The following is a 15,409-nucleotide window of genomic DNA, read 5'->3' as shown; positions in this document are numbered from 1 at the left end:
TGTTGTTACTTCTTCAAAAACAGACCTGGAGTTGTGTTTTGTTTCATTCACATGTTTGAGTCACTTTATTATTCGTCTGTAACATCTACAAAGATCAAAACGCGACGTTCCACCTTGTGATGTCATCAAGTGGTAGTTTTCAGCTCCTTTTACCTTTCGTTCAGTCGAGATAAGTGACATCTCCAGAGTTTAAATGATCCAAATGATTCTATAAATGAAGGTGTGTGGAGTTTAAAAACACAGTGGAGCACTTCCTGTATCACCACATGATGACATCACAAGGTGGAACAGAGTGTTTTCAGTCTAAATCTGCAGGTTTGTGTGTTAAACATGTGAGAATGAAACAAAACACAACTCCAGGTCTGTGTGTGACGAGGAAACATCAGAACAGGTCAGAGAACAGAGTCATATGTTCCCTTTAAAGCTGGAATGTTCCACAGTATGGCATTAAACACACTGTATCTTTAGCATTCATACACATAACCACACCTTTGGCAGAAACAGATAAGCCACGTCTCGTTTACGTCGAGCGTTTGAGTTTCAGACAAAAACAGCCTACGTGACCACACGAGGGCGCCGAACGTCCAACTTATTGTGACGTGGATCAGCAGCAAATTAAAACGACAAAGACACAAAACAAAAGCACGTGTGAACAGGCGCAGGTCGGCGTGGAACATGTGCAAAGAAAAGTGTATTTTTAAACCCTCGTCCGTCAGCACAGCTCAGGTTCAAGGCGTCTGCAAACAGTTTGAGCCGATTCTGACAGAGGAAGAAACGCGAGGCTCACGGCGAGGCTCACGGCGAGGCTCATGGCGAGGCTCACGGCGAGGCTCACGGCGAGGCTCACGGCGAGGCTCACGGCGAGGCTCACGGCGAGGCTCACGGCGAGGCTCACGGCGAGAGTCAAAATACAGCACATGTACAAATAACAGATGGAAACACAAATGAGAAAGTAACAGTCGGACCTCGGTGCTGTTTCCAACGAACGACCGGGGACGGACCTCACACTAAACAACAAAATTTAAAATAATTAAAATAATTTTAAATACATTTATTTAGAATTTTTATTTTTTATTTTGATGTGGTTTATTAGTTTATTTTCTTTCTTTTTTTGTTATTTTGAGGTTTATTTGTTTGTTTGTTTGTTATTTTGAGTAGGTTTTTTTTATATTTATATATTTTTTATTTTGGGTTTATTGTTTTTTTTGGGGTTTTTTTAACTGTCTCCTCTCTCTGTCTCTGCTGCTTCAGACTCATTCTGGTCTTAAATGTTCGTATTAACCCTCTACATGATCCTGGGGTTTTTATTTCACTATTGTGTCTGTAAATCAAGATCTGAACATTAATAACAGACAAATCAGGCGTGTTCTTTCCCCGAGGTCGCTCCTGTTAGCGTTAGCAACAGGTTTGATTGACAGCGTTGCTAAGCGTCCGCTCTCTGCTAAACCAGCAGTGTGGACGGGAAGGGGCGTTACCTTCAACAGCCTCGCTCTGGATTGGCTCTTTCGTTGCTATGATACTCGTGGTCAGAATCCTAAACATGAAACTCGTCTCCAGATTCGCCGCTGTTTCTGCTTTAGCCTCGATGAGCTTCATTTGGAGCTGAAGCTGTGGTGACGTTTCACTTTAACAAATCAAATGGTTTCGTGTTTGTTTTTAGCCCGTGCAGTTGAACGCCTCTCCAGTCTGCATTTATTCAGAACAAATAGTTTAAATTGGACTAGATAAGTTCTTTGTTCCTCCTGCAGCGTCTACGGCTCCACACAAACCACTGCATCATCACCGGGGAGAGTGTTTTTCATTTTGTGGTGTTTTATTTCAACAGAATGGACAGAAATCTCCACAGGACAATAAGAGAAAGAGAAAGAGACAGAGAGACAGAGAGAGGGGGAATGAGGATGTATATATGCACGGGCTGACACTGTCCCCTCGGCTGTGCCCTCGCTCCTCTGGGACGCTCTATCTGCAGTCGGCCCGTACAGCCTGAAAACAACACTGGAGAGACGGGCACAGACACGGGACGCTTTAAAATGGGGGGGAGGACAAAACAGGAAATACAGCTCTGAAAAACTACACGGGAGAAGAAAGATGCTTAAAGTGACAGGAGTGAGAGTCCAGCTCATGAGCACAAAGGCAGAGGGAAAGAGACTGACCTTGTGGCGAGACGTTCTATAGGGGAGTGGCTTTTCTCCAAGGGGAGTGGCTTCTGTCCGAGGGGAGTGGCTTTTCTTCACACTCTTCCTCAGACTCTTCTTCTCTTCCTCAGACTCTTCTTCTCTTCCTCAGACTCTTCTTCTCTTCCTCAGACTCCTCTTCCTCAGACTCTTCTTCTCTTCCTCAGACTCTTCTTCTCTTCCTCAGACTCTTCTTCTCTTCCTCAGACTCTTCTTCTCTTCCTCAGACTCTTCTTCTCTTCCTCAGACTCTTCCTCAGACTCTTCTTCTCTTCCTCAGACTCTTCTTCTCTTCCTCAGACTCTTCCTCAGACTCCTCTTCTCTTCCTCAGACTCTTCTTCTCTTCCTCAGACTCTTCTTCTCTTCCTCAGACTCTTCTTCTCTTCCTCAGACTCTTCCTCAGACTCTTCTTCTCTTCCTCAGACTCTTCTTCTCTTCCTCAGACTCCTCTTCCTCAGACGCTTCTTCTCTTCCTCAGACTCTTCTTCTCTTCCTCAGACTCTTCTTCTCTTCCTCAGACTCTTCTTCTCTTCCTCAGACTCTTCTTCTCTTCCTCAGACTCTTCTTCTCTTCCTCAGACTCTTCTTCTCTTCCTCAGACTCTTCTTCTCTTCCTCAGACTCTTCTTCTCTTCCTCAGACTCTTCTTCTCTTCCTCAGACTCTTCTTCTCTTCCTCAGACTCCTCTTCCTCAGACTCCTCTTCCTCTCACTTTCACTTCAGTTTCCTTGGATCCTTTTCTCTAAAACTCTGTGACTCTGAGACTGTGCGTTTGAAGTTATTTGGGGTAAAAACAGTCGACGTTTGGACTGACAGGGGGTAATTACTGCTTTCTATTCGTGTTTGTGTCATGAACAGTTGCATTCTGGGGGATGACAGGTTGCTGCGGGTAACTGAGCAAATAAATAAAAACAAAGGTACAGACGGAGGTGGAAACAGGCGCCGGGTTTGATGATGAGGAAAGTTCCTGGGAGCAAAGCGCGACCTGAATATTAAAAACCCATAATACTTTTGTTAAAGTGGCACTGTGGAACATTTCAGGGGCTTGTCTTTATGTTCAAGTTATTACTTTGCTTAGAATGTTCCACAGTATGACATTAAACAAATCCATCTGCTCTTTAATTCATCCTAGTTTTTTATTGTTCAAAAAATATCTTGAAAAACACGCGGCTCTCCACAGATCTGACCTGTAACTTGGGCTTTTTCAGGTGGAGGCTGCACAGGCTGCTCGTCTTCACCTAGATGTTATTACTTTGCTTAAAATGTTCCACAGTATGGCATTAAACTTATTTATCTTGCTTTAATTCAGTAGTTTTTTGGTAAAAACATGGATTGCAGAGTGGGCTCGCCCCTCCACAGATCTGACCTGTGGTGGTGTCACTTCAATACCATATAGTGGAACATACCAGGGACAGTGTGACATCTCCATGGAGACAAGCAAGTTCCATAGTGTTCTGCAGTGTTGAGCGACGAGTCAAACACAGAGGAAGAAAATCAAAATATAAACATGAAAAAAAAAAAAGCAGATTATTCTAAATTCAACACATATTTATATTTTGCTGTTTTGAAGTGTTTCAAAAGGGCTTTTCCCAGTTTGTAAAGTTTGTTAAGACCACAGACAGTTTATATACATGGACAGAGCTAACCTGTTAGCCACCGCATTCCAAACAGGAAGTGACCCTGGGCATCACTTCCTGCTCCATCGACTCTGGCTCCAGTTCATTTTGTGTAAAAACTGGTCATTCTGGTCTTAAATGTTTGTATTAACCCTCTACATGATCCTGGGGTTTTTATTTCACTATTGTGTCTGTAAATCAAGATCTGAACATTAATAACAGACAAATCAGGTCCTTCTTTCCCCGAGGTCGCTCCTGTTAGCGTTAGCATTAGCGTTAGCACCAGGTTTGATTGATCGTCCCGTTAAAGCCTCGACACTCGCTCCAGCTCTTTTCACAGAGCAGCACAGATTTATTGTAAAAGCAGCACCAAAAACACTCACACTCTCACACAGCAGAGCGGGTGCAGTGTCTTGCTTAAAGACACAACCACAGGACTTCAGAGAGCATCGATCCTCTGACGTTTGAGCGGTGAGAGCGCCGCCGCTGTGACCGCAGCCCCTCCCCTCCAGCGTCCTCCGCACTGACACGATGAGCTCTTTGTTTTCATTAAGTCCAAATGAAATGTTTCCCCGGAGACGCCGTGGACTTCATTCCGTCCTGAGGTATTATGTTTGGAGACCGGCGCGGCGTCTCCCCGGGGCCCTTCTTCACCGAGAGGAGAGAGTCGGCCATCTTGGTCTGTCAGCGCAATATTGACTCCAGCGCGACTCATTACTGAACAGAAGAGTAACCCCACACTGCGGAACGTTTACCTGGATTTAACGGTGCACTAAGGAACTTTTGTGGTTTTAGCACAGACTGTTTATATAAATGGACGTAGCTAACCTGCTAGCCACCGCGGCGTTCCAAACAGGAAGTGATCACGTGCTTCTGGCTCCATCGACTCAACAAGTATCGACAGGTTTGACTGACAGCATTGCTAAGTGCCAGCCTCCAGCCTCCGTTTTCAGCAGCCTCGCTCCTGATTGGCTCTTTGGTTGCTATGATACTCATGGTTGGAATTCCAAATAAAGAACTTGTGCTCCAGATTCTCCTCTCCACCTGCTCCGGCCTCGAGGAGCTTCATTTGAGCTGAAGTCACTTCTTTATTCAGTTTATTCATTTCAAATAATAAATAAATAAATACATGGACAATTTTGCTTCAAACAGCAGATGTGATAAAACAGGACAATAACTTTGACACAAATGTAAAAGTCAAAGACAAAACTGATCCTAACAAAAACTAAATGAATGTGCAGAGTGTTAGTGATGTTCATGTTAGTTCATGTTAGCTCATGTTAGTTCATGTTAGTTCATGTTAGCTCATGTTAGTTCATGTTAGCTCATGTTAGTTCATGTTAGTTCATGTTAGCTCATGTTAGTTCATGTTAGTTCATGTTAGCTCATGTTAGTTCATGTTAGCTCATGTTAGTTCATGTTAGTTCATGTTAGCTCATGTTAGTTCATGTTAGCTCATATTAGCTCATGTTAGTTCATGTTAGCTCATGTTAGCTCATGTTAGTTCATGTTAGCTCATGTTAGTTAATTTTAGTTTATCTTAGTTCATGTTAGCTCATGTTAGTTCATGTTAGCTCATATTAGCTCATGTTAGCTCATGTTAGTTCATGTTAGCTCATGTTAGTTCATGTTAGTTCATGTTAGCTCATGTTAGTTCATGTTAGCTCATGTTAGTTCATGTTAGTTCATGTTAGTTCATGTTAGCTCATGTTAGTTCATGTTAGTTCATGTTAGTTCATGTTAGCTCATGTTAGCTCATGTTAGCTCATGTTAGCTCATGTTAGTTCATGTTAGTTCATGTTAGCTCATGTTAGTTCATGTTAGTTCATGTTAGCTCATGTTAGTTCATGTTAGCTCATGTTAGCTCATGTTAGTTCATGTTAGTTCATGTTGCTGATGTGGGAGCTCATGTTTTTGCAGAACGTGGCGCTGTGTGTCGTCCGTCTTGATCCGTCCGTGTGATATTGACTCTTGTGCTCATTACAAACACCATCGTCACCGCTCACTCAATAAAAGTGTCCCATCACGTCCCCAGGTCCCTGCGCTCGTCCTCCTCTTCAGAAATAAGACTTTCTGTGAGGCGGAGGCAACGAGGAGGAATTAAAGACCTGTACTGGAATCTTCTCCATGTATCTGAGCAAAATGAGAATCAAGAAGTGCGTGGTTAGCATGCTAGTCACAGATGAAGGAACAACAGTAGAACATGTCAATTTGATCAAGTTTTGTATAAAAGATTAAACTAAAATGGAACTTAAAGGAGTATTTACATCTGTGGAGTATTAAACAGCATTAGAGCATTTAAGTGTGAGTGTAATCAGCGGGGGCGGGGCTGGGGGCGGGGCTGGGGCTGGGGCTGTGTGATAAAAAGAAGGTTCATTTTGATGTTTTTATTTTTAGAACATGGCCAAACACGAGTTGGCGGCTGCTGTTCTTAATGACTGTAATCACAGAAGTGAAATCAGTCGAGTGTTTGTGGCTAATTACACAGCGTCGCACGAGGCTAAGGCTATAATCATGCTAACGGCTAACGGCTAACGTGTTTATGTTACACTGTGTGGGAATATTCCAGAGACGTCACAGTTATAATGTTATAGTATTATTTTTAAATCACTGTGGGATGTGTGTTGAGGCTGATCACTGTTAAAGACGCACTGTGGAACTTTTCTAGTGGAGGTATATGTATATGTATATGTATATTTGTTTCCATGGAGATGCTAAGATGCTAATGTGTCTGTATGTTATATTGTGTGGAAATGTACGTTGTGGTATTATATTTAAATCACGTTGTGGGTTGTTGATCCTAAGCTGTTAAAGACGCACTGTGGAACTTTTCTAGCGGAGGTTTTACTCACATTTGTCGCCATGGAGACGCTACGACTCATTTGAATTCAAAGTTCCAGTGTTTTTGTTTATCTTTAGGACACTGTGGGCTGTTGATGCTAGTGACCTGTAAAGCCGCACTGTGGAACTTCTCGAGTGTCGTTGAATGTTCCTGAGTACAGCATTAAACTCGTCTAAGTGCGATTATGAGGAGGGTCGCCTTTCCACAGCCCTGACCTGTAACTAGGCTTTAGCGTCACCTGTTTGTCCGGTTAATGTCGTTTTGCAGAAAAATCCAGGCGAAGCGCTAACGTCTCCATGGCAACAAGCTGATGGCGGATCGTACAGCAGAAAAGTTACGTAGTGCTGCTTTAAAAACATGAAAAACAGAATTAATTTAAAAGTGTCCAGTCTGGTCCAAAGCTCCTCCCCACTGACCTGAGCTTTATAATGATTCACCATGATGAGTCTATAAGCACCGGAATGTATGTCTGCTTACAACTAGCATGCTAACCGCGCACTTTACAGACACAATAGTGAGATAAAAAAAAAACAGGATCGTGTAGAGCGGGTTAATACAAACATATAAGCCCAAAATGAGAGAGAGGGGACTCAGTTTTTCAATAGAAACTGAATTGGAGCCAGAGTCGATGGAGCAGGAAGTGCACACATGATCACTTCCTGTTTGTAACGCGGCGCTAGCAGGTTAGCCATGTCCATTTATATAAACAGTCTATCGGTGAGACACATTTTGCTCCAATACTTAGAAAAACTCGGGTACCGTCGCTTTAATGGCGCTAACTGCTAGCGTAACATTTGAAACTGGGACTAATTTGGTCTAAAATGGCGGCGCGCTGAAAGGTCACGTTTGTTAGAATAAATGAGAGGAAAAACGTTTCTGTCGGAGACTAAAACGAGCCACAAACTCATCGCATGATTTATGGAGTTTCATTTCGCACTTTTGGTTTAAAACGTCTGGGTGACCTTTGACCTTTGGCTGCGCTGGGCTGCACGGCGATCTACGGGTCGGTTAAATCGTGTGAGTTTTATGGAAGAGAATTAGTTTCATCAGATTTAGAATTTTAAATGTGGAAAAAAACAGTTTGAATAATGTTTTTAATTATTTTTATGCTGAGTTTCAGTTGATGGAATTTTAAATGTACGTTTTTAAAGCGTCCGTACGACTCTGTTCTCTGTTCTAATGTTGTTTCCTCGTCACAAACAGACCTGGAGTTGTGTTTTGTTTTCCACCTTGTGATGTCATCAGGTGGTGATACAGGAAGTGCTCCGCTGTGTTTTTAAACTCCACACACCTTCATTTATAGAATCATTTGGATCATTTCAGTCCTGGAGTTGTCTCTTATCTCGACTGAACTAAAGGTAAAAGGAGGAGGAGTTAACTTGAAAACTCCCACTTGATGACATCACAAGGTGGAACGTCGCGTTTTGAGCTTTGTAGATGTTACAGACTAATAATAAAGTGCGACTCAAACATGTGAATGAAACAAAACACAACTCACACATCTTTTTTAGGAAAGAAGGAGCAGGAAGTGCGCCCATGATCACTTCCTGTTTGGAACGCGCGGCGGCGGCTAGCAGGTTAGCTACGTCCATCTCTATAAACAGTCTGTGGTTAATATTGAAACTCAAACCATTGAAATGTTGATATTTTGTGTCGTGTTCTGTATCTGTCCAGGGGCCTCTTTAGGAGCTGATTAGCATTAGCTAGTGGCACATTTAGATTAGCTAGCGGCGCGTTTAGATTAGCTAGCGGCGCGTTTTCATTTCTCCCAAAGCGCAAATGTGTGAAGCTCCAGATCTGCTGATGGCTCTAATTAAACAGCTCAGAAAAAGACTTTAGTGAGACACAAAACGCATTTAAATCCACTGTAACGATTTATTAAAAGACCATGGCTTTCGTCCACATGGGGGCGCTCCTCTGTCAGATCACTTTCATTTTAGGACGGCAGCAGAACAAAACGTCACACTCTGTCATCTGTTTTATGCTCCACTAAAAGGAAACTGCTCTCATTAAAATCACAAACCGTTCATATAAATACACTCTCTTTCCACTAGTAATGCCAGCAGGCCATGTTACAGGTCAGGTCTGTGGAGAGGCGACTCCGTTAACAGTAAGAATGCAGGTTTTTCAAGGTGTTTTTTAGTGAATGAAATACCTGTATGTAATAAAAACAAGATAGAACCTTTCGGGCAGTTAAATAGCATCTCCATGGAGACGAGCAGGTGGAGGATCCCCCGCGGAAAAGTTACATGGTACAACTTTAAATCAGACCTTTTTAAACTGTATTTGGACTGATTCATGTTTGAGTTTAATCTTTAATCCACTATTTTCAAGACGCCATTTTGCCGATCTGCCCCCGTTTAACCTCCACCTGTGACACGCCCACTGTGACACGCCCCCTGTGACACGCCCACTGTGACACGCCCCCTGTGACACGCCCACTGTGACGTCCGCTCTTCCTTCTCCAGTTTTATTTTCTTAATCGTTGATACTCGTAGGATTCTGCAGCGTCGCGTCGTCATTTTGGTCCAAATGTATAAAAATGTGCTGCTCTAGTGTGATGTGCATCTGTCCATAGGGGGCGCTACAGCATGAGGCGCTTTAGTGTGATGTGCATCTGTCCATAGGGGGCGCTACAGCATGAGGCGCTTTAGTGTGATGTGCATCTGTCCATAGGGGGCGCTACAGCATGAGGCGCTTTAGTGTGATGTGCATCTGTCCATAGGGGGCGCTACAGCATGAGGCGCTTTAGTGTGATGTGCATCTGTCCATAGGGGGCGCTACAGCATCTCTTTATTGTCATGATGTTTATGGCGGCGTCAGCTCCAATTGGACTTGTTTCTTTTATGAACTGGTTTTAGATGAATTTTGTGATTTAAAATGTGTCTTTGTTTTATCGGACTTTAATATTATTCTCATTTTTATCTCACGTTGTCATAAATCTCTTTGTGTAATGAGCCAAACTCTCATTTCCTGCAGCTCCGGAGTCGTCCTTCTCTCTTCCACATGTGTGATCCTGTTCTTCTGCGCAGAAACAACACCCGGCAATTAGCCCTTATCACTGCGGACAGCTCCAGACAATACCCCGCTCCCTAAATGAGTTCACGCATGGTCACGGCCCTGTTAGCTTTAGCCGCTAACGCCCACCCCATTAATACAGCGGGAGAGATTAGCGCGAGGTCTCGTATTAGCATAATGGGTCCGGGAGGCTGCTGGCGGGATTAGGACGCCGCCGTGTTCTCGAGGTTTGAACACGGCGTCTTATTGCTGTTATTAAAGATGAGCCGTTTAATAGGTACAGCGGCGTCGCCATGGAGACGGAAGTGCACCGTCAGGAATGTTCCATAGTGTGGCAGTAACTATCATCTCTTTTTTAAATGAATGAATGGATTTTATTTTAGTTGTTTACATTTTTCTTTTTTTGTTGAAAAAGACAAAACATTTTCTTCAATACTGTATTTTGCGGAGTATAAGTCGCACAGGAGTGTAAGTCGCTCTGGAGTATAAGTCGCACCAGAGTATAAGTCGCACAGGAGTATAAGTCGCTCCGGAGTATAAGTCGCACAGGAGTATAAGTCGCACAGGAGTATAAGTCGCACAGGAGTATAAGTCGCTCTGGAGTATAAGTCGCACCAGAGTATAAGTCGCACCGGAGTATAAGTCGCCAAAACCATTGATGTTTATATTCAGAACAGGATTGAAACCACCAACCTCCCGACCAGTGGACAAACGCTCTACCAACTGAGCCACTATCTCCATGGAGATAAATATGTTTCATGTCATTTTGGGGAACATTCCAGGCAAAGCAATAACATCACCATGGAGACAAGCGCACACTGTGGCTTTAAGAGTATTTTTGGATCAGTGAAGTCTTTAAATAGTACAATCGTGTGTCGTACCTGTGGTGAAGGGCAGGGTCCAGATGGTGGCGCTGTGGCAGACGGAGGAGACGCGTCTGATCTGAAACTCGGCAGGATCCGGGTTTGGGTTCGTCGCATTTTCACTCAGTCGTTTGGACTTTGAGCCGGAGCCTGAGCGAGTTTATCAAAGTGAACACAACATGGACGCAGCCAGAGGGGGCGTGGTCACTCGCTCTGACCTCACAGGTGTCCGTCGTCTTGACCTCGATGAAAAGAAATGAAAATCTAAGTTTGTGTAAATAAAAGGAGGATGTTAAAGGGTCTGTACCTGATTTTTGAGCAAAATGTGTCCCACCCCCGTCCAGATAAATGGTATAAACACATCTGGACATCAAAATAAGTAACTGTAATTATAAAGTGTTTTACTGTGAGATAATCAGGAAGTGTGTGGTTAGCATGCTAGTTGTTGTTAGCATCACTCTGCTCTTATAAACGCGTCATGGTGAATGTTTATGAGGCTCTGAAAGCAGAAGGTCAGTGAACAGAAGCTTTTTTTTCCTTCATATTTGCCATTATTTTTCTAAAGCTTCACTGTGTCACTTTTCTAGTAGAGGATCCGTCGCCTGCTTGTCTCCACGGAGATGTTACCAGCTGGATTGTTCCACAGTGTGGCATTAAACTCATTTTCCTGTTTTTGTTTTGTTTTGTCAGTTGCAGATGTTCATTTTTTTTTCACGTTAAAAAAACCTGGGCTCGCCTCTCCTCAGATCTGACATGTAACTCGTCCTGGAGGAGTCACCGGGCTCGTCCACGTGAGATACTGTTGTTTAAAAGCGTACTGTTTCCATGGAGACAAGCCCACCACAAAAGTTCCACGATGTAGCTTTAGCGTCTTTAATATCGGCTGTGCACAATTCCCAAAATGCAATTCTTTAAGAGAGAAAAATATGGCGGACACATCGACCGGCGGCGAACACAGACAAACTGTAGATCTGCAGCACGCCACAGACCGCCACGGACCGCCACGGACCGCCACGGACCGCCACGGACCGCCACGGACCGCCACGGACCGCCACGGACCGCCACGGACCGCCACGGACCGCCACGGACCGCCACGGACCGCCACGGACCGCCACGGACGCCATGGACCACCGAGCATCGATTTCATGTCAGAGAATATGATGAGCTCAAGGCGACAGAAGGAAAGAGACGAGGAAACAAGATTTGTGACATTAACTGTGGGAGCTGCTCTGTATGAGGAAGAGGAGGAGAGAAGATGAGGAGGAGAGCTGGAGGAGGAGGAGAGAAGATGAGGAGGAGAGCTGGAGGAGGAGGAGAGAAGATGAGGAGGAGGAGGAGGAGGAGGAGGAGGTGAGTGCCAGGTGTGATGCTAACTGTAGGCACTGCTTTGTCTGAGGCTGAGGAGGAGAAGAGGAGAGGGGGAGGACAGCTGGATTCACACATGTTTAACACTTTATTATTAGTCCGTCTACATCTCCAAAGCTCCAAACGCTCTGTTCCACCTTGTGATGTCATCAAGTGGTAGTTTTCACATTTTCCTTTTACCTTTAGTTCAGTCGAGATAAGAGACAACTCCAGGACTGAAATGATCCAGATGATTCTAGTGAAGGTGGAGTTTAAAAACACAGTGGAGCACTTCCTGTATCACCACATGATGACATCACAAGGTGGAACAGAGTGTTTTCAGTCTGAGAGATGCAGGTTTAACCCAGAGACACTGAGGAACGTGTTGAATTTTTGCTACAAATGTTTAATATTTGTAAAAACTTCACGTCTGTTTTCTCTCTAAACATATTTTTCTTTTAATATTTTTAATCTGTTTGAATTATTTGACTCAAATCTGATCTAATCTGAACATGAAGGACACGGTGTTTAATGTGTAATGTGCATTAAACCTGCGTTTGACCCGTCCTCCAGTGTCTCCGGGTTAAGTGCAGGTAGAATTTGGTTTTTTATTCAAATAGTTTTTAATTTGATGTGTCAAATTAAACTGAATGGTCGGGGCACGTGTTGCATTATGGGAGTGTTTTTCTCATTTTCAGAATCCCACGTGTCAGGTCTGGAAAAAGAGAAAAGCTACAAAATCTGACACTGCTCTACTGCCATCTAGTGGAGATAAAGAGTATCTGCAACAAAGGATCTGACACAGGGAGGGCATCTGACACACAGGTACGGGAGGATGGGAGGGCATCTGACACACAGGTACAGGAGGATGGGAGGGCATCTGACACACAGAGACTTAAGACAAATGGAGCCTGGACTGTGATGAGCTGTAAAGTTCATTGAAACAGCAGAACCTCGTTCACACATTCACACTGTAGTGTAAACACACAGGGGCCACAGGGGCCACAGGGGCCACAGGGGGGCACAGGGGCCACAGGGGGGCGCAGGGGCCGTGGGGGTCACTGTCTTGTCCAAGGACAGCTCCGGGGGTTTGAACTACCAACCCCCAAAACAACTGAAACAAAGGCTCAGACACACAACACCTCAGAATGAGAAGAATCTGGGACCAAACCAGGACCAAACCAGGATTAAACCAGGACTGAACCAGGACTAGACCAGGACTAAACCAGGACTAAACCAGGACTAGACCAGGACTAAACCAGGTCTGAAACAGCAGAGCCTCATTCACATATTCACACTGTAGTGTAAACACACAGGGGCCACAGGGGCCGTGGGGGTCACTGTCTTGTCCAAGGACAGCTCCGGGGGTTGAACTACCAACCCCCAAAATAACTGAAACAAAGGCTCAGTCACACAACACCTCAGAATGAGAAGAAACTGGGACTGAACCAGGACTAAAACAGGACTAAAACAGGACTAAACCAGGGCTATATCATAACCAGGGCTGGTCCAGTCTATAATCAGACTGAGCAGCTGCTGAGGGCCTTGAGGCCACCAGGGGGCCCCAAGAGCACCTACATTTATATTGAAAATTAGTCGGGCAGAGGTGAGGACAGATCTGTGTTTACAGCAAGGACCCGACATCATGGAAATGTAAGAAACACACAACTGAACACACACCTGGACACACAACTGGACACACACCTGGACACACAACTGGACACACACCTGGACACACACCTGGACACACAACTGGACACAGTAAAATACAACAGAAACAAACAAAAAGTATCTAGAAAAAGAATCTTGACCTTCATCTCTTTCCCTCATATGTTTCTGGAGGGGGCCCCAGAGACACATTCAGCTTAGGGGCCCCTGAGAGCTGGAGCCGTCCTCGATCAGGACTGAACCAGGTCCAAACCAGGTCTACATCAGGTCCAAACCAGGTCTACATCAGGACTGAACCAGGTCCAAACCAGGTCTACATCAGGTCCAAACCAGGTCCAAACCAGGTCTACATCAGGACTGAACCAGGTCCAAACCAGGTCTACATCAGGTCCAAACCAGGTCCAAACCAGGTCTACATCAGGACTGAACCAGGTCCAAACCAGGTCTACATCAGGACTGAACCAGGTCCAAACCAGGTCTACATCAGGTCCAAACCAGGTCCAAACCAGGTCTACATCAGGACTGAACCAGGTCCAAACCAGGTCTACATCAGGTCCAAACCAGGTCCAAACCAGGTCTACATCAGGACTGAACCAGGTCCAAACCAGGTCTACATCAGGACCATTTGAGTCATAAATCACAGAGTCGTTCACACTGTCCAGACTCGTGTGGAGCAGGTGAGTAAATCAAACGCACCTCTGTGTTTGACTTTGTTTCAGGACTTTAAAGTTTCGGGGGTTCGTTTTATCCAGATCTGCCCTGCCCCCCGACCACTATTCAGGTTTAGCTTATCTCTGACACGTAGCCTCATGCATACAGAGCGCCCCCTCCTGCCCCCGCACCCCCTCCTCCACACCCCCACCCCCTCCTCCACCTCCACACCTCTCCACTCGGGCGTTTGCATAATCACAATGACCAACACTGAGGAAAAACCCCAGGTCACTTCATTAAAGTCTGATACATTTAAAGCCGAGGGCCCAAACTTTATTTATCAGGGGCCACGTCTCAAACATATTCAAACCTGAGACACACTGATCCGTGCGGAGCTTCAGTTTGGACAGAGCCGCTGTGTGAAAAAGGCTGAAACACATTTATCTGAGTCTGAGTCACTGTGATGTTTGAGGATTTAGTGGGAGAAATAATTTAATTTGCTGTTAAATGTTCTGTTTATGATCAGTTGGGCCGGTTCAGCCTGAGGGCCGATAAAAAACTGATCTGAGGGCCGCATTTGGCCCACAGGCCATAGTTTGGACACCCCTGATTTAAAGCTACAGTCTGGAACTAAATGCAGGATGTGACCTGCAGGAAACTTTAAATTACAGGTGAAATAAGAGTCAGGTCTGTGGAGATGCGAGGACACATTAAGGACAGTTTTGTTTAGTTTTTTTCTAATTCTGTCAAACCAATAAAAACATTATTTTGTTTTGGTCCATTTTTTAGATACAATTTTGTTTGTGGCAGAGAAAGTGACTCAAACAAACAAAATAAAGCAACTGATGTCACGCTAACAGAGAACAGCTAATAGTGCTAATAATGCTAATAATGCTAATAATGCTAATAATGCTAATCATGCTAACAGGAGGCTGAGGTGACTCATTTTTAACATTATTTATATGAATATTCCAGGTTCACACAGGTCAAAGTTCAGTTTTAAATCAGTCCTGTTGAGCTTGTGTCTCTATGGTTCTCATCTCTGTGCATCATTCTGTTATAATTTACACATTTTACACATTTTAAATCACAATATTCATCTAGAAACACTTAAGTACAAACTGGTGTTTTTTCGTCGTGTGGTAAATGATCTAAATCACCACGGCCACAATTACAGCTGGAAAATACAAATAAAAAACTAAATTAACCTGATTAAAAATATAAATAAATAATAA

Source organism: Periophthalmus magnuspinnatus, chromosome 24, assembly GCF_009829125.3.
Source record: "Periophthalmus magnuspinnatus isolate fPerMag1 chromosome 24, fPerMag1.2.pri, whole genome shotgun sequence".
Classification (NCBI taxonomy): Eukaryota; Metazoa; Chordata; class Actinopteri; order Gobiiformes; family Gobiidae; genus Periophthalmus; species Periophthalmus magnuspinnatus.
This window is presented reverse-complemented; position numbering follows the sequence as displayed.